This window comes from Lissotriton vulgaris, chromosome 12 (genome assembly GCF_964263255.1).
Source record: "Lissotriton vulgaris chromosome 12, aLisVul1.2, whole genome shotgun sequence".
Lineage (NCBI taxonomy): Eukaryota > Metazoa > Chordata > Amphibia > Caudata > Salamandridae > Lissotriton > Lissotriton vulgaris.
This window is the reverse complement of record NC_141700.1, coordinates 723207981-723231747: the sequence shown is the minus strand read 5'-3', so window position 1 is coordinate 723231747 and position 23767 is coordinate 723207981. Positions and strand designations below refer to the sequence as shown.

The 23767-nt window shown below is 46.2% G+C and overlaps 2 non-coding genes across 2 annotated transcripts; both read left to right on the top strand.

Annotated features, from left to right (window-relative positions):
• Window positions 1–13037: 13037 nt before the first annotated feature.
• TRNAG-UCC (transfer RNA glycine (anticodon UCC)) lies at window positions 13038–13109 on the top strand. The gene has a single exon. It is a non-coding gene; the product is annotated as a tRNA-Gly (tRNA).
• A 6554-nt stretch (window positions 13110–19663) lies between these two features.
• TRNAG-GCC (transfer RNA glycine (anticodon GCC)) lies at window positions 19664–19734 on the top strand. Its single transcript has one exon. It is a non-coding gene; the product is annotated as a tRNA-Gly (tRNA).
• Window positions 19735–23767: the final 4033 nt, after the last annotated feature.

The window sequence follows — 23767 nt, the reverse complement described above, 5'->3', positions numbered from 1 at the left end:
AGAGGCGTCCCCCACATATTAGGAGGTCTACCGAGGACCACCTCATACGGAGATAGCCCTGTCCTGGAATGGGCTACCATTCTCATATAAAACAGTGCAACAGGTAATGCTACTATCCAGTCTACGCCCTTTTCTTTACAAACTTTAGCAAGTCGTGTTTTCAGGGTCTGATTGTGTCTCTCTACTAATCCGGCTGCTTCGGGATGTCGAACACAGTGGAACTTCCTTTGGTATCCTAGCAGGAGTGATACCTGCTTCATAAGCTCGGACGAGAATGGCTGACCATTATCTGAGTACACGACACAGGGCAAACCGTATCGAGGGAAGAACTCACGAACCAGCTGCCTGGCAGTGGTTGGAGCAGTGTAATCGGGAACGGGATATGCTTCTGTCTATCGGGATAGGGCACATACAACTACGAGGACATACTTAAATCCTCGGCATCGGTCCATCTGGATATAATCCATCTGGAGGACTTCAAAAGGATAGTCAGGAGGATGAAATCCACCTTGCTCTACGGGAATCCCTTTTCCTGGATTAAACTGACAACAGATCATGCAGGTACGCACTTTCTGTTTTGCTGCTGCTCGTAAATGTTTGTTGAACCAGAGATTCTGTAAACTGTCTAACATGGCTTTTTCTCCTAAATGTGCTGGGCTATGTGCAGTGTTGATGATAACTGGAACCATAGAGTCGGGGAGAAACCATGCGGTCTTTCCCCTCGTCATCCATCCCTGTTCAGTCTGGACCCCTCCTTGTTCAGCCCATTTCTTGATTTCGTCTGGAGTAGCATGTGTCTGTATGTCAATGACGTCTAGTGCGGGGTCCCTGACTGTCATACTGTGTGTCAGTGATGATACATCAGTCTTGGTCATATTAGTTGTCTGTGTATGAGTCTGTGCTGTATATTTCGCTGTCTGATCTGCAAAGTCGTTTCCCTGGGAAATCTTGTCTGTTACTTTCGTATGTGCCTTGCACTTCATGATGGCTATGGCTGTAGGCAAATGTATTGCTTCTAATAGTGCTTGAATGAGGGGACCGTGCTGGATTTTGGCTCCGTGAGAGGTCAGAAAACCTCTCTCTCGCCAGAGGACACCGAAGTCGTGAACGACTCCGAATGCATAACGTGAATCTGTGTATATGTTTACTTTCTTGTCCTTGGCTAGTATGCAGGCTTGGGTCAGAGCAATGAGCTCTGCTGCTTGGGCTGACAGGGTGTCAATGCGATGTGATTCTATGACTTCAGTTTCAGTGGTCACTGCATATGCGGCCACTAGCTCTCCTGTACTTGTTCTCATGCATGAACCATCCACATAGAGTGTCAGGTCTGGATCGGGTAATGAGACGTCTGTCAAGTCTTGTCTGGGTTTCGTAACTGTGTCGACTACATCTATGCAGTCATGTGGAGCAGGATCTGTTGTGCTCGAAGGTAAAAGTGTAGCAGGATTCAGTGTATTACAACGTCTGATTTCTATGTGTGGCTGGAATAGCGTCAGTTCATAACCTGTCAGTCGTGCTATAGTCAAGTGTTGGGTCTGTGTTCTGATTAGGAGAACTTCCACAGAGTGTGGAACCTGTACTGTCATTTGGTGTCCCAATACAATGGAATCACTTTGTCTGATTGCTAGAGCTGTAGCTGCAACTGATTTTAAGCATGCAGGCAAGGCCTGAGCTACTGGGTCTAATGTGCTCGAAAAATAAGCACACGGTCTGTGTTTGTCTGCTTGAAGCTGAGTGAGGACCGACAACGCTGTGCCATCGCGTTCTGTGACAAAAAGTGTAAAAGGTTTGCTGTAACATGGTGTCGCTAAAACAGGTGCTTGACATAAGGCTTTCTTTAATTCGTCAAAAGCTTGTGTATGTTCCTGAGTCCAAGGGAGGACAGTCGAAGTCGCTGCCTCCTGTGTTGTCAACTGTATGAGTGGTTTAGCTAGAAATGCATATTGCGGGATCCATTGTCTACAATAGGAAGTGAGTCCAATAAAGGCTCGTACTTCTTTCTGAGTCTTGGGTTGTGGAAGATGTGCAATTAACTGTATACGATCTGGTGTCAGCTGTCTCCCCTCTTCGGACAGCAAGTGCCCAAGGTACACAACTTGCTGGGCGCAGAATTGCAGCTTCGAAGGAGACACCTTGTGTCCCTTGTCCGCCAAGAAAAACAAAACTGTCAATGATGCTTGTTCACATTCGGGTTCACTTCGGGCGGTGATCAGTAGATCATCGACATACTGTAATAGGGCAGTATTGGGGGGCATGTGAATATCGTCAAGTTGTCGTTTCAGTGCTTGGCTGTAGATGCTGGGGCTTTCTGTGAATCCTTGAGGTGCGCGTGCAAATTTGAAGCTTCGGCCATTTAAACAGAATCCGAAAAGATACTGGCTTTCCGGATCAATGGGGACACTAAAAAAGGCGTTCTTCAGATCAATTACAGTAAAGAACGTCGCCTCTGAATCAATAGCTGTCAATAAGGAAGAGATATCCGGGACCACAGGATACTGTGGTACCACGCATTTATTCAATTCGCGCAGATCAATAATCAGTCGATAGACTGGAGGTGCATTTGGATCAGTACGTTTAAGAATCGGAATGATAGGAGAATTACAAACATTGGAGTCGGTTTCTACAACCACTCCTTGTGCAATGAGCTCGTCAATGATTTTCAGTAAAGCCACTACAGCATCTGGTGGTAACTTGTATTGTCGAATACGTGGTAGTATAATTCCTGGCTTGAGTGTAACACGGTACGGTGTAATGTGCATACAACCTACATCAGTAGGGCCTTTCGCCCATAAGTGTGCAGGAACATTCTGTAACCTAGGATCAAAATCTCTCAACACATAATGGCCCTTGAAGTCACGAACGAACAGCCTAACTCCTTCCGGAGAACAACAAATTACAGCTCCTAGAGCTTTCAGGGTTTTAATACCAAGCAAGTTTTCTGGACATGATTTCGTGAGCAATAAATCAGTAGTTCGGGACAATGGACCAACTGCAAGTGGTACTGGTTTTGATACTTCATTAACAATAGGCCTTCCTGAAAATCCAAGGGAAACATTCTGTGAGCCTGAAAGGGGTGCCCCTGGAACCTCTTCATGACTGATGGTTGTTCTGCTTGCCCCTGTGTCAATCAAAAACTTTCTGTCTTTCCCTAATACCTGACTGTGTACATAAGGACCTTCTTGATCTACAGGAACCTCAATAAGGGGCAAGCCAACCTCCCTCTCTAGGCTGTTTCATGTGTATTGCTGATAATCGGGGTAATCAGATTGGGCATACTGGTACATCTGCTGTGTGACATGCTGAGTCGCGGCAATGGGTTGGGGCTGTGGTACCGCTACGCCTGCTGGGGAACATGCACAGGTTGTACATTTTGTGGAGCATGCTGCTGGACCTGATCCTGTCTGGGCGGACGTGGTCTCTCTTTGGTTTTGCCTGTGGAGATATTGTGTTTCAAGACTGCGCAATCGTTTACATAGTGACCTGGCTGTTTACAATAGTTGCATGTCCCTTTAACGGGAGCCGCTGAATTATTTGAATGTATCGCGCCCTTTTTCTGACCATCTGCTGGAACTGACTGAGCAACTAACATTTTCATTTTTGTGTCTTTCATACCTCTCTGTTCGTGGTCATGTTCCTCTCTAATTCTGTTCTGGTGATATTGTAACATTTGTAACATTTGGGAAGGCGAATTGGCTTGCCATGTGCTCTCAACTTTCAGTACACGGTTCTTAACCTGGGGTAATGAATTTTCGACTAATTTAGATACAAAAAGGTGTGGATATGACTCGCTACTTGGTTTCAGGCCACTATTAATAGTAAAACATTTCTCAAATCGGGAATAAAAATCACTAGTGTCTTCATCGGGTTTCTGTTTGCAGGCTGAGATCGCATCCCAGTCCTCCTTTTTGGTTGCTAACAATCTTGGCAAAACCTGTACTAATAATCCTGGTAATGCTTTAGTTTTATCCCCAAGGCCTAAACCTGGGGTTCGACCAGTTTCTTCGGTTTCTAATTCAGCCCAAACAATCTTTTTGTCTCCCACCTCCCATTCCTTTTCTTTGAGTTTCTCGTAAATACCGGCAGGCAACAATACTTTCAATATTTTCATAATGTCGGGATAGGTGTAATCCCCCATGAGTAACATGTCTTTTATTTCACGGTGAAAACCTGCAGGGTCTTTATCATGACTTGGCACTATTTTCTTCATTTCTAATAATTCCATTTTAGTTATGGGCGTGTATACGAACACACGCTCAAGGGTATTATCGTCTTTCCTGACTGGATGTACTTCACGTAAAGGATTCTGTTTGTCAAAGTTAAATGATTGCCTGACTGGGGGTGGAACGGAAACAAGATGTGGAGTCAAGAACGTTCTATATTTGTGACGTTGCTCTAAAATCGTTTCAATTAGATCGGTACCTAGACCTCTCCATCGTCTCAGGAGTAAGTCTTGCAATAAACTATATAACGGACCTGGATCAGATGCTTGGTTTTCATACTGTATGATGAGGTGTTGTGTCATGTATATACCAGCCAGTCGCTGTTCTTCTGGAGTAAGACTTAAAAACGTATGCTCTACTGAATCGTCTTTATATATGCTGTCATCCCCGGCCCACTGTACCGCGGACCGGGCTAGTTCCTGATCACGTAGGGTACTGAGTTCTTGGTAACCTATCCTTTCTTTTAGTACTTTGTCAGTCATCTGGAATACATGTTCGAGGGTACATCGCTCTGGTATCGGACAAAGGTAACGTTTCTTGTTTTCGAACGTTTCTTGTTTACGAATGGGCCTATCGAAGGGCCTTTCAATAGGATACAGTCTAGGAAGTTTCTCTCTGCCTACATATGCCATTATTTTTCTATTTGTCTGTTGCGAGGTTTCTGCTAGATTCTCTGATTCATCCTCCTCCTGCGAGGAGGTTGGATCGTCTGATTCGAGTGGCTCTTCAGATTCTCGACGGGCATGTATATCTATTATTTCTTTACGGATCTTTCTAACCATAGCATGTACACATTTCTCTTTATCATGTTTACCCTCAGATATATTCTGGCTCCATCTGGTCAATCTATTCATTTCATCTTGTGGAAAACCTACCTGATCTTGTTCCCTTATTAAACAATTAACCAAAAAACGCATGATCAAACCTTTGTTCTCAACTTTCTGACGTGACATGGCGTCACCAACAGACTCTGATCTTTCACCTGTTCTAATAAAATGGTACATGTTGTCTAGATGTTCTGGCATTTCTGGCAGTAAAACTAAATAATCGGTAACACGTCTTAAACGTATGGATGCTAACAACATGGGTCCTGTTCTACCAGGCACTGGGTCATATCTGCAATCAGTAAGCTGTTCTTGAAGTTTTTCGGCTGGAGCTCCTTTAGGTGTTCGTGACATTGCGAGATCTCTCATTGTAATACGTTGTAACTGTGGCGGGGTACGGAAACCTCCTCTAGCACCTCCAGAGGCGGAGGCTTGAGCATAACCTGACTGTAGGGTCGGTATTTGTGGCGGAAATTGACCCTGGGCAAAAGGATTAAGTGGATTAACAGGTGCAGGAAGTGGTGGAGGAAGTGGAGCAGGATGTGGTGCGGGTGGAGTTTGCTGTTGCGGACCTGGGGGTAGATGATCGTGGGGTAGGTTAACGTCTGCAGGTGGTACGGGTACATGGGCAGGAGCAGTAGTATATGCGGGAGCTACATCGTCTAAATAGGAAGAGAGGAATATGTCTGCTGCGGTCTTATGACGTGATTTAATCGGTACCAATGGAGGGGGCAGGTCCTTCGGTATTTCCGGGGTCGCCTTGGGTAGACCCTCGGCCAGGACTGGATACAGTCCTGTCATAATGGCATTACTCTGTCTGTCGTGTTGTTCCATTTTAACTCGTTCTCCTTCTTCTATTAGTTCTTTTTCATTGGCTTTTTCGGAATCCTCTCTACTATTTTCTGCTTTTCTGAGTGCTTTCTCTGTCCGTCTATGTGATTCTTTACGCCATAATTCAATGGCATCTTTCTGTGACTGTCTGGCTTTCTTTTTCCATAACGCTTCTTCTACTCTCATGATGCACTCGGCATCCCATGTCCCTGTAACGGGCCATCTCTGATTCTCTGCTAAGTCTTTCGTGTAATCCACCCATAAGTCGAGGTATAAAATGGCATCTAAGCCGTGCTTGTGGTACATAAAGTGACCAGGAGTGTCCCTGGGTGGGATGGGAACAGCTTCCTCAAGTATACCTTTTCTAGTTCCTATCTGTCGTAATTTCGAGAATAAAGGCATTGCTGCTACTAAAACGGACACGAAAACAATGAACACAATATAATATGCAAACAGTCACTCATACCACGACATTAAACACATTGAAACATTTCGAACATAAATTGACAACCCACTAATTCTATAACGAGAACAAAATCGAACATTGAATTACTTGATATACTGCTAAACAGTACAGATACACTGCTAAAACAGTGCAGACCGGGTCTGTGTACCCAAACCCGTCTTGACCGGATACAAATTAATGCACCCGTCTTGATGCGTCCCCAGCAACGGTACTCACCGGGAAGCACGGAACGGAAGGCCTCGGAAACTCGACTGGACTGGACTGACTGACGATGACGTCTGCTTCTGCTGCGCACTACGCATGCGCCTTGGCACTACAGGTGGGCCTCTCGACACCTCGGACGCTGCTCTCTCGGCTGGGCTCTGGTCGGGATCCTCCGCACTCCTCACCGCCTCGTATGGATGTCGATCGCAGTCTCCGTCATCTCCGTGGGCCTGAGGGAGATACAGGAAATCCTGCGGATGCGCTTGGGGTCCGTCACGGCCGTGGCAGGGGCTAGGCCTGCGACGCATCTCCGGCGCGTGGGGTGGGGGAGGGGTCCCTATTCGGGCGCCAATTATGTGGTAAATATTTTACCGTATCATATTTTGCCATATAATTACAAGTACAAGAATAGCTCAATTAAATGAAAGGCAGAGTCCGGGGTGTCTGAGTCTGAAAGGGCTTTAATTCAGAAATGACTCGAGTCAATGGAGTTCTATTCCATCAATACAAGGGTTCGGGCATGCAAGGGAAGATGTCAGGAAAGATGTCAACGATTTATTCACAGTACATGGCATATATAGTAAAACGACACAATAGCATTGCATACAGTAGGCGTGACAAGTGAAATGTATATGATAAGAACACATGTGCGTAGCAAAAAGGCGTGAACATGGGTGTGCACAGAGGCGTGAACTAGGAACGTCACAGAAAAGTGTCATAAGTGGGAGGATGCTTAGTGAATTCTTGCAGAGTCAGCTGAAACCTATGGCCTGGATGCGCGCACAGCTAATATGACGTGTGGTTGACGTGTGTCTGGAGGAAGCTAAGAGTCTGACGTTTAACACTAGTGGAGAAGACATAAGTCTGGCATGTCAGGTCGACCTGTTCCTGAAACATATCTGATATCTTGTATTTGGAGGATGTTTATACTGGAGGAAAAGGTCTTTCGGACAGAGGTTATGCTACACTGAATGTATGCATGTATAGGTGCAGATGCGCGGAGCCAGGGCCTTCTATGGTAACGGGAGCAATGAATTACATGAGGAGGACAGGAAGGCTTGGCCCTTTACTCTGCAGTCGGGGAACTGTTTACTTATTTTACTAGACAGGAATGTGTTTTCGAGGAGGCTGAGCTGGCTACGCTGATAACTTGAAGGCAAAATACTGTCTTTGGCAGGCAGAGTAGGCCGAGCCGGGCACCGCTCGCTTGGCAGGAAGTAAGGCAGAGGTCAGGGATGCATCTCATCTCCACGCTGCAGCTTTCGGAGACAGAGGCGGAAAAGTGGTTCAATGGCAGGAATCAGGGCCTAACTCGGCAGAGCCAGGAAAACGTGAAAGTGCACCATGTAAAGACGGTGGCACAGCATACTTAGGAACTGAATTATCAATCCATTCATGGTGGATCTGAAAGAGGACATGTTAACGTCGGACGCAAATGTATTTGCGTCTTCAAATTCGGTTGCGGAGGGAAGTTACATGCACTTTAACTCGTACATGGAGACGATGGGGTACTCGTTAGGGGACATAACTAACCAATACATTCCAATTACCTCAAGCTGACCAATGCATGTTCCTATGCAGTTTCCTCCTCACTCCAGCCCTTACTCCAATGCCCACAAATTCAGTTAATTTCCAAAAGCTCTACTTACCACTTCCTGACTGTTGGTGCTGCCTTTTCTCTTTAGTGAACTTCCTTGAAGACTACTTCCTCCTGAGCAACCAGACAATATGCGGCCCACGGAAGTCCAGAATAGCATGCTGGGCTCCAGTATCTTTTGTGTCCATAATAGTCACCCACTCGTCTACCCATCTTCTCACCCACCCATCCATCTTTTCACCCTCCCTTCTATGTATTCCTTCATTCTCCCATCCTTTCACACACATCCATCTATTCTTTCATCTACCTATTCTTTCACTCACTTATCCATTCAACCTTTCATTCGCCCCTTTTTTCATCCACCCAACCATCCTTTCACCATCCCATCCGTTGATTCCATTAATCCTTTTACCCACCCATCCATGCATGTATTATTTCTCCCACTCTACCATTCTTTCACCCATCAAGCTTTCTCCCACTCAGCGACCCTTCCTTGTACCCACCATCATTTCAACCATCTCCTCCAGCCACTTATACATCTATCCTCTTTTCCCTTTTATTTCAACCCCTTGTTTTCTTCTTTTTAGTGTTAAGGTTGAATTTTTATATTAAATTGATGACAGAGGAACCCATAAAGTACCCACCTCTTGTGGTAGATGGTAAAGCAGGGGAGAGGGATGGGGGATCCTTCATGACGCTCCTGGATTCAGATTTGTAGCATTTGAAGAAACTGACTTGTTTATCTGTTGTGTTTCCCCAGATTCATTCCTAATCACTTTACATATTCTCTGTCCTACTTCACCTGCACAGGGTCCTGAATTATTTGGTACTGTATCAGATCAAATTTGAATCAAATATGGGAACAGTGGTTTACCCTTCGAAGCCAAGTTTCTCGGAGACTTACCGTAACCTTCTCTTCAAGCACGTTTTCCATCGAATCTGAGTGTAGCAAGCGATTTAACCCAAGAACATTCCAAATGAATATTGAGAGACTCTCTTGTGGGATCCTATCCTAATATTGATCATTTAGGGAATATGTACAAATGAAGTGGCGGAGCGAGGTGTTAGCCTTCCTTGTTTAACCCCGCACTCGGCCATTTCTGAAATGCAAGGCTGCATCATATTTACAACAATATGGTGCAGCCTTGCATTTCTCCCTGCGATGGCGCTACACTTAGCAGCGTAGCGCTAACGCAGGCAACCTTTCACCATAGGGCAAGGATGTCTGCGTGCAGTGGAGGATTGTTTATGTGTAGGAAGGTGCCCCTTCCTACACATAAACAATCCTAAAATGCCATTCGGTCAATTTCATGTGTGCTGGTTCTTGGTTCCCTGCTGTACAAGGCAGCACACATGGAAAAAGCAAAAACAAGGAGAAATAATGCATTTCTCCCCATTTCGCCAACTCAAGACTAGGTTTCCCAGGTCTTAATTTTGGCACTACCTCCTTTGTACGCTGCCCTTGTACATTGTGGGCAGTGTCAAAATCAACAGGTGTTGCGTTGGAACGCCCACCGTAACACCTACTGCCCACCCCTTTCACGCTATCCATAGCGTGAAAGATGTCCTTATTTACAAGTGGCTTAACGCTGCCTTGTAAATAGGGCTAAACCCCTGTCGCCACCACAACATCGATAAAAGTGACATTGTGGTGGGGATAGGAGCTTGTACATATGCCCCTTAGTTTACTAAATACTTCACTCTCTGAATTTATTTATTCAGATCTGTTTGTAATGCTCACTGCAAGGCTCATTTGTAGATTATCTTTGTCCTGTGCAACTGATCTGTATGGAAGATCTCTACATGGTTCTTCTGCCATGGAAAAAATTACTTGTCTTGACCCAAGCTTTGTGAGGTCATTTTAAAGGGGGCTTGTGTGCTGGCGTCAGAACGCTGAAATTGGTACTTTTCGGATTCCCTTAGGTCGATAATTATTTTTGGGTTACTAAAATGATTCTCTTATTCACCTGGGAGAACAACGTGGGCTTTGTTATTTCTTTAGAGAATTGTCCCTCAATAAAGCCCACTTGGTTATGGTCGCATGATAGAATGTAAATCTACCCAGCAATGTTGATCTGTTTATCGGTCTTGCCTTCTTCCTTTTCTCCATTCCTTTTTGCGTGTCAAAATATAATACTTGGGGGCAGATATACAAGCACCTTCCAACACTTTTACGCCGCCGTTGCGTCACTTTTGTGACACAGCAGCGGCGTAAACCATGCACCATGTTGCGACTTATTTACAACGTGACGCATCTCGGCAGGTGCGTCATGTTGTAAAGCCCTGCACGTTTCATGTGGGCGTTCTGTCGCAGGGTGGGCGTTCCCTCACAGGAAAGCCACGTAAAACTGATGCAGTGAAATCTACAAGATTTCACTGTGACTGAGTCAGTTTTACGACGCTGCTGCGTCAAATCCTTACGCCTGCTTGAAGCAGGCGTAAGGAGTGAGGCACCATGTTGAGTATGGGCGGCCCCTGTGCATTGCAGGAGTTGCGTCACGCTTGCGACGCGACTCCAGCAATGCGCCGCCTGTGCGCCTCAAGATGCGTCACGCATCTGCCCCTCTTGCACCATGGTGCGCCACATTGTAAATGCGACGCATCTGTGGTGGCGCAAGGTGGGGATTGCGTGACACATCTGTTCTGGCGCATCCCTGCTGATTTACAGAGATACGCCAGAAGACGTAAATATGCCCCTAAGTGGTCATCTTGCGTTATTGAGGCCCCTGGGAATTTAACCATCTTCCTTGAACAATTTATTTTATGCGTAACCATCTCTTCCTAGATGTTGTTTTGATAATCCTGTTTCACTACCTGCATTCTGGTTTATGCAACTTGGATGGAACCTGCGAGGGGTCAACATTAGTAGAGGGACCAGTATTGCCTCTTCGGTTGTTCCCACCAATTGTTCAGGAACTATATAGATTATTGGGTGGATCTAGGGAACTTCCCACCCTTTGAGGTTTTCCAGGGTTTACATTTTTTGTACTAAATACATTTCCCTTTAAGTGCAAGAGGGTTTTGGAGCTCCTATTACTCTCTCCTGTCCCCTTTTTCCCTCATATGCAAAGGTATTATTTAATATTTTAAGCTTATTTAAACTTTTCTTTCTGTTAACTCTGTAGGTCAGAGGATTTTTTTTAAATAAAATACATAATCTCATCTTTTTTTGAGTAGCACTAGGATCTTGGAAATAAATATCTCAGAAATGACTTCTATCTCTTTATGCCGATGCACACGACTTGTCCCTCCTTTCTATGATCATTAGAAACCTTTATTGGATGAAACAAACAGGGCATCCGTGTACTAATTGCCTTAAGCTACTCTAAAATAATTTTTAATAATGCTGTGTCTTTTTTGACTGATCGTAATTAAAGCCACAGATTCAAAAATCACAGGTGCGTTTTCCGCATAAGTAATAATACGTCCAACATAGACACCCCGGAAACAGCTGAAGGGCCAATGTTTGAAATGAGAAGCTGGCAAGACTGGCTTGATAAAGGATGGCCTTCAAAATCGACATCATCAGTAAACCTACTATTCCAAGCAACCAACCTATCGGTTGAACACTGACCTTCCAGAGACTTGGGTACCCCCGACCCTGCAGATTCCATTGTGGAGGGGAATTCTAAAAGCGGAGACGATGCGCCTAAAGACCACAGTCTTGGGGAAGAAGAAAGTCAAGGCGCTACATTGCCTACAGGTCAAAGATTGATTAGATCCCAAAAACGTGCACCTGCTTCCAATTGTTAATGGTAAACTGCCCAATGACTTGAGTCTGGATTTTTCCCCAAAATGTTTCTGAACGAAATGCCTTATGGATGAGGCCAAGGGGGCCATGTCTTAAACTAACGGGGAGAGCTGGATACCTGATTAGGATTTCCAAGGCATCTCAGAGAAAGGGGTCTGCTCAGACCCATGGTCTGCAGCTTTCACCTGGTTAGTCCTTTTTTGGGGGTCTTAGATTTCTGGATGCCCTGGGGTTACTCTTTTCAGCTGACTAATGCATGTTCCTACGCAGCTTCCTCCTTACTCCAGCCCTTACTCCAATGCACACAAATTCAGTTAATTTCCAAAGGCTCTACTTACCACTTCCTGCCTGTTGGTGCTGCCTTTTCTCTTTAGTGAACTTCCCTGAAAACTACTTCCTCCTGAGCAACCAGACAACATGCTGCCCACGGAAGTCCAGAGTAACATGCTGGGCTCCAGTATCCTTAGTGTCCATAATAGTCACCCACTCGTCTACCCATTTTCTCACTCACCCATCCATCTTTTCACCCTCCCTTCTATGTATTCCTTCATCCTCCCATCCTTTCACACACATCCATCTATTCTTTCATCTACCTATTCTTTCACTCACTTATCCATGCATCCTTTCATTCGCCCATTTTTACAGCCACCCAACCATCCTTTCACCATCCCATCCGTTGATTCCATTAATCCTTTTACCCACCCATCCATGCGTGTATTATTTCTCCCGCTCTACCATTCTTTCACCCATCAAGTTTTCACCCACTCAGCGACCCTTCCTTTTACCCACCATCATTTCAACCATCTCTTCCAGCCACTTATACATCGATCCTTTTTTCCCTTTTATTTCAACCCCTTGTTTTCTTCTTTTTAGTGTTAAGGTTGAACTTTTATATTAAGTTGATGACAGAGAAACCCATAAAGAACCCACCTCTTGTGGTAGATGTTGAAGCAGGGGAGAGGGATGGGGGGGGGGGGGGGGGGGTCCTTCATGACGCTCCTGGATTCAGATTTGTAGCATTTGAAGAAACGGACTTGTTTATCTGTTGTGTTTCCCAGATTCATTCCTGATCACTTTAAAGTCACTGTCCTACTTCACCTGTATTAGCTTTATAAAATCTGTTGTGCCCTAAGATATCATGCAAGCGTTGGTGGTATAGTGGTGAGCATAGCTGCCTTCCAAGCAGTTGACCCGGGTTCGATTCCCGGCCAACGCAGTAAAATGTTTTGTCTTTAAATATACCTTTTTTCAATTTAAAACTTTGCTATTAAATATGCAAGCTGGTTTCTTTAATTCAGGATCTTATTTGCCCTTACGCATGCAAACTTGTATTCAAGCTTTGCTGTTAAACATACAAAGTGGTGACCTAAAAATGCGCATTGTCAGCTCTGAGAGACAAGGGCCGTTTGTAGACAGCGGGTTTTTTTCGGCTAAAATGAAGCCACTTTGGAGCCCGGGTCTCTGCTGTGTAATCTGTCCCTTTTGTTTTGCTAAGATGTCCTTTTCGACGCGTTGATGGTGGTGGCCGGCTCTCAGTTTACCCGGTGGATTCGCAATCCATATTTTAGTGTTGTTATGTTACAGATGAGGTTTAAAAGCCATCAGACTAGCGTGTATGTAATGATTCATTATGCAGAGCCCAAAGTTCCCTAAACATGGATGTGGCACGTTTGCATAGTGTTGGCATGTCTCCCCAGAAGGGGACAGAAGCAGGAACCGTAAGTACTGCTGACGTGACGTGAGCTGAAGATACTTTGTGTAGTTGTCTCGGGATGAGGGGACCTATGAGCAGAGCGGAGCAGAGATGTGTTCTCGAAGTCGTGCAGATGCTGAGAGCAGAGACTGGAAAGGGGTGGGCTGAGGGGGAAACCTCGCACAGCTGCAAAATGACCCCTTGAGCTAATTGAGCTAATCTGCCTCCAACGGTCCTGTTTTTCCCAACAAAAAACTGCATTCTGGAAATTGTAGTTTCCCTGTTAACATTTTTTGCGTGTTTAAAAAAAGTCTCTCTGTCAAATGCATTTGGATAGAAAGCCGAGTTTGACTACAGGTGCCAGGTTGGTAAGGAGCCCATGACTCACTATGTGTCACGTGACAGCTTCTTCTTTCAAATCATGTACAATAATGTTGCTACAATTAAAAATTTGCAAACATTCGTGACAAGAATTTTCAATTCTATTAAGGACTAGGAGGCGAGGATTATGCTTAGTCTCATTTCTTTACTGACACATAGCAGCCAATCACATTACAGTAAAGAAAAAACAGAAATAGGGCAACCATAGAGTACACCCATAGTATATAAACAGTCTCAGAGGTAACCACTTCCTCTTTCTTTGTCCAAAATCCAGTAGGAAGAACCAATTAACATCAGAAGAACCAAGGAGAACATCATCCAATAGGGCCAAAATCCGAATGAGGCGGCGGAGGAACTTCCAAAAGCCACAGAAACAGAAGCAGGCCAACGAGGAGTAGAAACTCACAGCAGAACGTCCACAAGGGCGGAGACGGAGGAGCCTCACTTGGGATCAGAGCCTGAAAAAAGACACAAAGCCGTAATACACATCCTGTGTAATCATGAGCAAATAAGGGTGGGTAGAGAAAAAATCATTGCATTCATCACATATCATTAGGAAAGATCTATGAAGCAGTGCATAGTAACAATATAATCGATATATGCATAGACAACGGGTGGGATAATCCTCGCCTCCTAGTCCTTAATAGAATTGAAAATTCTTGTCACGAATGTTTGCAAATTTTTAATTCTATGTCAGGACAGGAGGCTCCGATTATGCTTGTTTAAAGCTGATCCACCACTACAGAAGCAACACTATCGATAGGTTTAAAATAAAAAGTCTTAAACACAGAAGCAGATGACCAATCTGCAGCCTTCATTATATCAAACAGAGTAACACCCATGGAATAGGCTTTGGACGCCATCGCTCCCCGTGCAGAGTGTGCGCCAAACACAGAAACATCAATTCCAGCTTCAGACATAAGTCCCCGCACCCAGCGCGCCAAGGTAGCTGGAGAAACAGGGCGAAAAGGCTTTTGTAATGCAATAAAAAGCGGACCTTGCATGTCTGAGCGCAAAGAAGCGGTACTCACCTCATAATCCTTCAGGCATTGAACCACACAAAGGTTGGGGTGAGAAGGAAAAGAAGGATAAGAAATAGAAGGCGTATTAGATTTTGTACGTCTGGAGAGACGAAAGGAAACACCTTCAGGAGTAAAGCTGCGACCCGCCAGGTCCAAAGCGTGTACGTCCGACACGCGCTTACAGGAGACCAAACATAACAACATGGTTAGTTTTGCAGATAGTTGCTTGCGAGATAAAGAAGCATTGGGAGGCCAGGCCTCCAAAAATCTGAGTACAACCGAAACATCCCACAAGGTAACATACTTAGGAGTGGGAGGTTTTGCAAAACGAACTCCTTTAAGTAACCTGGAAACAAAAGGATGTTCACCCGCGGGTTTCCCATCTATGTGGGCATGACCCGCCGAAATAGCCGACCGAAAACCGTTGATAGTCGAATAAGCCAGACCAGAGGTGGCTAAGGAGGCCAAGAAATTAACAATCATGCTGATATCTGCTGAAACGGGATCAACTTGGTGTTGTGAACACCAATCACACCAACGCTTCCAAGACCCCTTATACCGTTTGTGAGTATTGGGAGCCCATGCTTCACTAAGGAGCTTGGAAGCGTCGCTTGAAAGGCCTGGGAGCGACCAGCGATCCCCGAGATCCTCCACGCGAGAAGCGGGAGGGAGCCTGAGAGGACCAGGGGATGAGGATCTCCGAGAGGGTCCAACAGGAGATTCCACAAAGGGGGAAGGAGAAACGGTGGAGCCGAACACATTTCTAGAAGGACCGGAAACCACGCTTGAGCCCTCCAGAGAGGGGCAATCAGAATCAGATCCGTCTGAAATCGTTTGGAGTAGGCCAATACCCTGGGAATCATCAGAAATGGAGGGAAGGCATAACAGAGGGTCGATGGCCACTGCTGGAGAAAGGCATCCGTGGCCAGAGCCTGAGGGTCCGGCCTCCAACTGTAAAAATGCGGAAGTTGCGCATTGAGGCGTGAGGCAAAGAGATCTAGTTGGCAAGGACCCCAACGCCGATGGAGAGCACGGAAGACCCGAGGATGCAGCCTCCAATCGCTGTAATCCCGGAGATGTCTGGAGTGCCAGTCCGCTATCTGATTGTGGCATCCCGGAAGGTACTCCGCAATAACAGTGATCCTCTTCTGCAGACAGAAGTGCCAAAAATCTTTGGCAATCTCCGCCAGGATTCTGGACCTGGTCCCGCCTAGTTTGTTGACATAGCGGACTGCTGATATATTGTCCATCCGGAGAAGGACACAACAACTGGTTTGCAGAGGGGAAAAACATTTGATCGCAAAGGAACCCGCTAGAAGTTCCAGACAGTTGATATGTAGTGTCAATTCCTGAGGGGACCAACGACCCCCCGTCGAGACCGAGCCGCAACGGGCTCCCCAGCCCCACCGACTGGCATCGGACTCTATCACTAGATCCGGAGACACACCGAAGAGGGCTCGGCCGTTCCAGGCCTCCATGTGGTCCAACCACCACTGCATCTCCCACCGGACCTCCTCCGTAAGAGGAATCTGATCGGAATATCCGAGGCCTTTCCGGAGATGAAGAATTTTCAGGCGCTGCATTGCTCTGTAATGCAGGGGACCCGGGAAAATCGCCTGGATGGAAGATGCCAGCAGACCGACTACACGTGCCAACGACCTCAACGACACAGTCGGTCTGGAAATAACAGATGTCAACTCTCTCTTGATATAACGCATCTTTTGGTTGGGCAAGAGGAGCTGACAAGTTACCGAGTCGATCTGAAAACCCAGGAAATCTATACGCTGGGATGGAACCAACACCGATTTCTGAACATTGATCAGAAACCCCAGAGACTGTAAAAGAGTGATGGACAATTCCAGATGTTGAATAAGTTTGAGTGGACAATCCGCCATAAGGAGAATATCGTCCAGATAAATAATCAACCTGACACCCAGAGACCGAAGATGTTCCACAACTGGTCGCAACAGCTTCGTGAAGCACCATGGTGCCGACGAAAGACCGAACGGGAGAACCTGATACTCGTACCAGACTCCCTGCCAGAGAAACTGGAGAAAACGGCGATGTGGTTTGTAAATCGGAACCGAGAGATATGCATCTTTGAGGTCCAGCCTGACCATCCAATCCTTTTCTCGAAGGAGATCCCTCAAGAGATGGATTCCCTCCATCTTGAAATGTCGATAGACGACTCCCCCGTTGAACTCTTTCAGGTTGAGAACAAGGCGAGCACCGCCCCCTTTTTTCTCGACCAGAAAGACAGAGCTGGCAAACCCCTTTGGATGACGGGTGGTTGGAATCACCGCCCCTTTCTTGAGAAGAGAGTCTATCTCCTCGGACAGACAAACCTGATCCTGAAGAGAAAAACGCAGACAAGGAGGGGGACAAGTCTGATGCATCGGGTGATAGAATTCTATTCTGAACCCTTGAACAGTTTGTAGCACCCAAGCATCGCCGGAGAGCATGCGCCAATTCTGCAGGAAAAACTGAATGCGACCCCCCAACATCACATCGCATGCAGGAATCAGTCTCACCTGTAGAGTGGGAATCCTGGTATTGTCCCTGATGACCACCGGAACGTCCTTTGCCGTACTGGCCTTTTCCTTTTCTGGAAGGATAAAAGTTGGCTCTCGATGAATAACCTGCGTCGTAGGAGCCTCTGTGTTGAGAGGAATTGCCTCTCTGGGACTGACTGGCAGAACCACGGCCGAACGAGCGTCCCCTACCTCGTCCGGCCTTTCCAAAAACCGGACGCATGGCTCGCCGCAAGGAGGCCTGCGCCTTGTCGATACCACTGAAGGTTGATACAAAGCGCGTGAGTTCCTTAAGGAATGGCTGGCCAAACAGGAGGCCGTCTGCCTCAGGGCCCGACTCAGAAGTGGCCAGTTCAGATAGTCTAGGGTCAAGCTTTAATAAGATGGACCTGCGACGTTCCGCAGATATCGCACAATTCGCATTACCCAACTGGCAAATTGCCCGTTGCGCCCATTCGATCATTTCCTTAGGGTTCACAAGGGCAGAAGCTTCCTGGGCCCTGTAACCTAGGTCCAAAATTTTTGTGAGAGGCCCAAGGACGTCCAACATTTTATCCTGACAGGACCGCCAAGATCTATCCAGGCCCTTCTTTGGGTCCTTGGCATATTTTTTCAAATAGGTGACCATCATGGGGTCAACTTCTGGGGTCTCAGCTAAATGGGCAGACAAATCAGGCCTCGGGCATTCAGAGCGCAGCCTGGCACGAACCGAAGCCTCAAAAGGCTGACGGATATGTGCCTCAATGTAGGCAGCTACAGCCGGAGAAGGCCCCCATGATGAAGAGTTGGGGTGAACAATGTCGGCGGGCTCGAAATTGAGCACCGGAGGACGCTCAGGAGCGTCCACAAAATGCTCCTTACAGACCCGTTTTTTAGGTGGAGGAGAAACATGGTCTGAAGATGCGGAGGATAACACATTGTCCGAATCAGCCTCATGAAGACCTGCAGTCGTGGGTGGCGCAGATGCTAAACTTTTCGCCAGACGCTGAAAATCAGATTTGTGAGGGTTAACAGGCGACTTCGCCGATTTCTTGGCAGCCGGCAACCAGCCCTGCTGTTGAGAATAGAGATTGAGGTGACGCTTCAAAGGATTAATGGCACGTACAAGTGCTTTGTTAACGGATTGCTGAACACCTTTGTCCAGCTGTTCAACCAAATCCTGTTCCAAGGAGCCTTCCTCCTCATCAGCATAATAATAATAGTCGTCTTCAGCGTCATCATAATAATCAGCCATTCTACAGCAAGTAGAGGTAAGTGCCCACAAGACGACTTGAACAATATGGAGTGTTGACAAAAAACACAAGTCAAGGGGGAGTGTTGAGACCCCAAAAACAGGCTTCGAAGAAGCAGGAAATAAACCTGACTCGAAAAACAAGTAGAATGTGGAGGGAGCCAAAGCCTGTATCAAATAGAACACTCTAGGCAGAGCCTATGCGAAGAAAAAACAACCAAAGCCCTCAGAAGACCTCGGTGTCTGACGGGGTTAACTCCAGTGACAGGCCGTGGGCAAAACGTCAATACGCCGTCGCTCAACCAGCTGAGGAAACACCAACAACCGGAAATGGACAGCGCGCATGCGCGACTGTCGCCTGTCCTCGAAGACCGTCGCAAGAGCGCTCGCGCTCCTAAGCAAAACGGAACCCCTGCTCCCGCTCCACTAACAGCGCGCGAGCAGCCAGGAAGCGCTCGCGCAAGGAAAACGGAGGTGAGGCACACGCTCCGACAAGGAAGAAAAAAACTGCACGCCGGCAGCAAACAACACGCGAAGTCAGTGAACGGAGACACAGCCCCAGACGCGCGATAACAAAGCGCAAAGGTCAGCACAAAGCAAACAGTAAATAACAATGCGCAAAGTCAATAGTAAAGATAAAGCACTTAACTGGCTGCGGAGCAGCAAAGAAAGAGGAAGTGGTTACCTCTGAGACTGTTTATATACTATGGGTGTACTCTATGGTTGCCCTATTTCTGTTTTTTCTTTACTGTAATGTGATTGGCTGCTATGTGTCAGTAAAGAAATGAGACTAAGCATAATCGGAGCCTCCTGTCCTGACATAGAAATATAAATGAAGAAAGCATACTACCCGAGGGTCACACCGGTTTCTTAAATACAACAGTTATGTCTCACTAATGTACCTGATATGAAGCATTGGTGGTTCAGTGGTAGAATTCTCGCCTGCCACACGGGAGGCCCGGGTTCGATTCCCGGCCAATGCAGCATGTTCTTTTTGGAAAATGTTTCTGAAAACTCTTGAAATATTTTACAAATTGTAAATAAACCCAAAGATTTGTTTATGCCAACAGAGCTCGTTGCATCATGTGTGACCGAGAACAGCTCACTTAAACCATTCATTCGAAGCAGCAGCAGGGTCTCCTGCCACCGCCCCCTGGTGTTTCATATGGAAATGTTCAACCCATTATGCCACGTCTATAGCTCAGTGAGCGGAAACATATGATGGATACTTTTACAAAGATGCCTCGCTGTTAATGATGGGCTTGATATGTGAATAATTCAGTGGTCGAAGTGCATTTAAAAAACGTATGGGAATGACCTGTGATGCTGTGCACAATGGGAGCAGGGTGAGGAAGGGTAGGGGTGTGGTCAAAGGCGTGGCTAAAAAAACGAAAATATTCTGTACATTTTTTGGTCTTTCACCTTCAGGTAACTACTTATAAAATAATACAGAGTTCAAATAGGAAACAGATGCAATGAAGGATAATCCGTGGGAAATGCGGTATTGTGCATTATGACACCTATATTATAGTGAAAAAACTGCACCGGCGAGCCACAGAATTGAATCCTGGTTGGTGCCATGGAGAATAGTGACTTGTGTATATTTTGTGCTACAAGGTCCCAGTCTGGGACATAAAGCATTGTGTACATATACCTCATTATTTTAAACTTGTATTACACAGAGCATAATATAGGTTTCTTCAAAATGTGCGAAAAAGTTAAAGATAATAAAGTGGTTCCAAAATATAGATCTTAGTAATACCAGAACTATAGGTAGTGCAGTTTTTTATAACTGTCTTTAAAAGCACATATAACACAGCTAGGCTGGTAGCTCACTCAAAACACCACTCAAAAATAATACATGTGTGTCATCAAGAAGCAGCTTTTTAGGTCTTGGTAATATCCGGTCTGCCGAAGGCAGACCGGAAGTCCGAGAATTAATGTTACTTAGTTGGACTACTAGTCCCGCCTCAGTTTTTGCCTCTCTTCCATTGGCTGGCTTCCTAAACGGAGGTTAGTCATTGGAAGAGAGAGCTGTCCCTCCGAATAGGCTCCGTCTTTTTCGGATTCGGGGGCGTACATTTTGTTGTTCTTTAGCTAGTGACGTCATCCGTCACTCAAAACAACAAATGCACGCCCCCGAATCCGAAAATGGTCCGAAGCTTGTAGCCACCATTTTGCTGGTCGAGGAGCGTCTCCCAGGACATGAGGTAAGCCTCTGCTCCCCTGTTTGTGCCATTGTGCATTGCAATCCCCTTATTTTCGGATGTTTGTTGCCGCCATGTTTAGCAGCGTGGAACATGTCTGCTGTTGCCTGCCCGCCGGCACCTCTCCACAGGTATAACGGGCGGAGGCGCTGCCCCAATGTTGTTTATTTTTGTGGCCGCCATGTTTAGCAGCGTGGAACATGTCTGCTGTTGCCTGCCCGCCGGCTCCTCTCCTTCTCCCTCAGCTCTGGACACTCGGCCCACATGCTGCTCACTTTGAATCGGTCGCCGTGGCCCCGAGACCCGCTGCAACTTCTGCTTATCTTACAACTATGCCCTTGGAGCTCAGGAACGAGCAGCCGATCAGTGAATCCCCTACCTGAGCCCCCGCAGGCCACAGGGCTGAGGCATATTGATGGGGATCGTAAAGCTAGCCGCGGCTCCTCTCCACAGGTATAACGGGCGGAGGCGCTGCCCCAACGTTGTTTATTTCAGGCCGGTGTGCACTGGCTGTCTCCGTTGCTGCAACTTCCCAGCCAAGCACCTCACGGCGTTTCTGATGGCAGCCCAGATGTCTCAGTGCTCTGCAGTCTGCATCGGACAACCCAGCGGGCCTCAGGTACTCATGCAACGTTCGTCTCCAGTGGCGTCGCTGTGTTTCTCGTTTCTGGGCATCACACAGGATGATTTCTGTAAAGTCGGCATCCCTTGCAGTATGTGCGGACGACAGGGCAGAAACTGGCTTCGGATGGCCCCCATGGTCGCCGATATGTGTTGGATAAGTAAGTCCTGTCGCTGAGCTCAACTACTTTGCGGCCGCTATGTTAGGCGGATAGCTACGCCCCAAATAAGTTGGCATTCATGACTGTAAATGGGGAAAAATGTGCACCACAAGTTCAGTAGTTCAATATTAGTTGGCATGAAGCAACCTACAGGCTTGCATTTTAATGTCAGTGAAATACAGCCTCACAATCATCGTTTTCATATTTTTATCAGACATTGCATTGGTTTCCTTACATATAAAACAAGACTTCATCCAACCATTAATGTTCATAGGTTCTTGTCGATCGACAATTCCGCAGATTGTTCAGCAGACATTTTGCGATGTGGGTTTAGCTGTGTGAGCAGATGGGATGTAGCAGTGTGTTGGCTAGATAAACAAATAGAATGTACTGTGGGTTTACGTGTGTGAGGAGAGGAAATGTAAATCTGGATGGCTGGGAAGCTTGTAAAATGTATTGTGGATATCTTTGAGTAGGTGAAATGTCGGAGGGTTTTGCTGGGTAAGCAGGTTACATCTGTGGGTTTGGCTGTGTAAGCAGGTGGAATCTGCTGTGGGTTTTAGCTGTGTGGGCAGGCGAAGTTTGGTGTGGGATTTTACTTGTGAGCAGGTGAGATGTACTGTGGAGCTGGCTGGTTAACGGGATGAAATTTAGTGTGAGGGTGGCTGTTAAGTGAATGGTGTGCAGGTTTAGCTGTACCTACTTTTATTGATTTAATATAGTGTGGAAATTGCTAGGCTAACCGATGGAATGTTCCGTAGAATTAGGTTAAGCTGTCAAAGCAGCTGAGAGGTAGTTTGTCCTAAAGCTTGTAAATGGGGGAAATTCAATGTGGGATTACATTTCACTGTGAGTAGCTGAAAGGTAGTTGAGGTCTGGCTGTGTGAACAGGCGAAATGTATTGAGTGTCTGGATGTGTGAGCAGATGAAATGGACAGGGAAGTCTAGCTGTGTGACCAGATGTCATGAAGTATGTAATTGCACTGTGGGTGCAGGTGAAATATGCAGGAGGTTAGTGCTGGGAACACGTAAAATGTAGTATGACTTTACCCTTGTGAGTGATGCATTGTAGTGTGGGATTAGTTTTGTTGAGTTGTCAAACACCATTTATTTGCTCATGTGATCAGGTGAACAGTTCCATGGGTTTTGCTCGGTAGCAGGTGAAAAGCATTGTAGATGTACCTGTATGAGTACACGAAAATGTCGAAGTAGTTTAGGTCTAACTGTAAGGGAAAATGAAATGTTGGATGGATGTTGATCTGTGAGTAGGTTTATTTAGTGGAATGTGAATTTTGCAGTGAGCCAGTTTCATTTAGCGTGGGATTCGTTGTGAGAGCAGGTGGAGTCCAGATTGCAATTAAGTTTAGCTTTTCCAGCAGGGGAAATGTAGTGTGGATTCAAGTGTTTGAGCAGGAGAAATAGAGTGTGGGTGTGGAATTACGTGTAGGTGAAATGTAGTTCTGGGATAGGGTTTATCGTGACAGCAGCACAAGTGCACTGCAGGCCTAGCTGAATGAGCAGTTGAAAACTAATACAGGTTTATTCATGTGAGCATGTGAAATGTCGTCATGGGTTAGTTGTTTGAGTAGGTGAAATGTATGGTTGGTTTAGCTGCTCGAGCAAGTGAACTGTAATGCAGGTTTACTTCCGCTAGCCAGTGGTGTTTAAAGTGGTGTCAACAGTGTGAGCAGGTGATCTGCATTCTGGATTTGGTGTGTGAGCATTTCATATGTGTGGGTTTATCCTTTCGTTCACATCAAATATGTTTATTGATGTATTTCTTTATTGTAACACACTACTACCCACCCACTGGTGGTCTCACAGTATTCATGCAATGTGGGTTTAATATTCTGAGCAGCTGGCGTTATACATATATTTATGTTTGCAATGTCGTTGCATTTATACACATTTTAAACCCCTAACAGAATGTATTAGTGGATGGGTGGGAATCTACTCTCCAGATTGTGCTTCATTAGAAGGTTGTTGGGTTGTATTTTGGCCTATGTGGGAAGTGTTTTGGTGTCAAC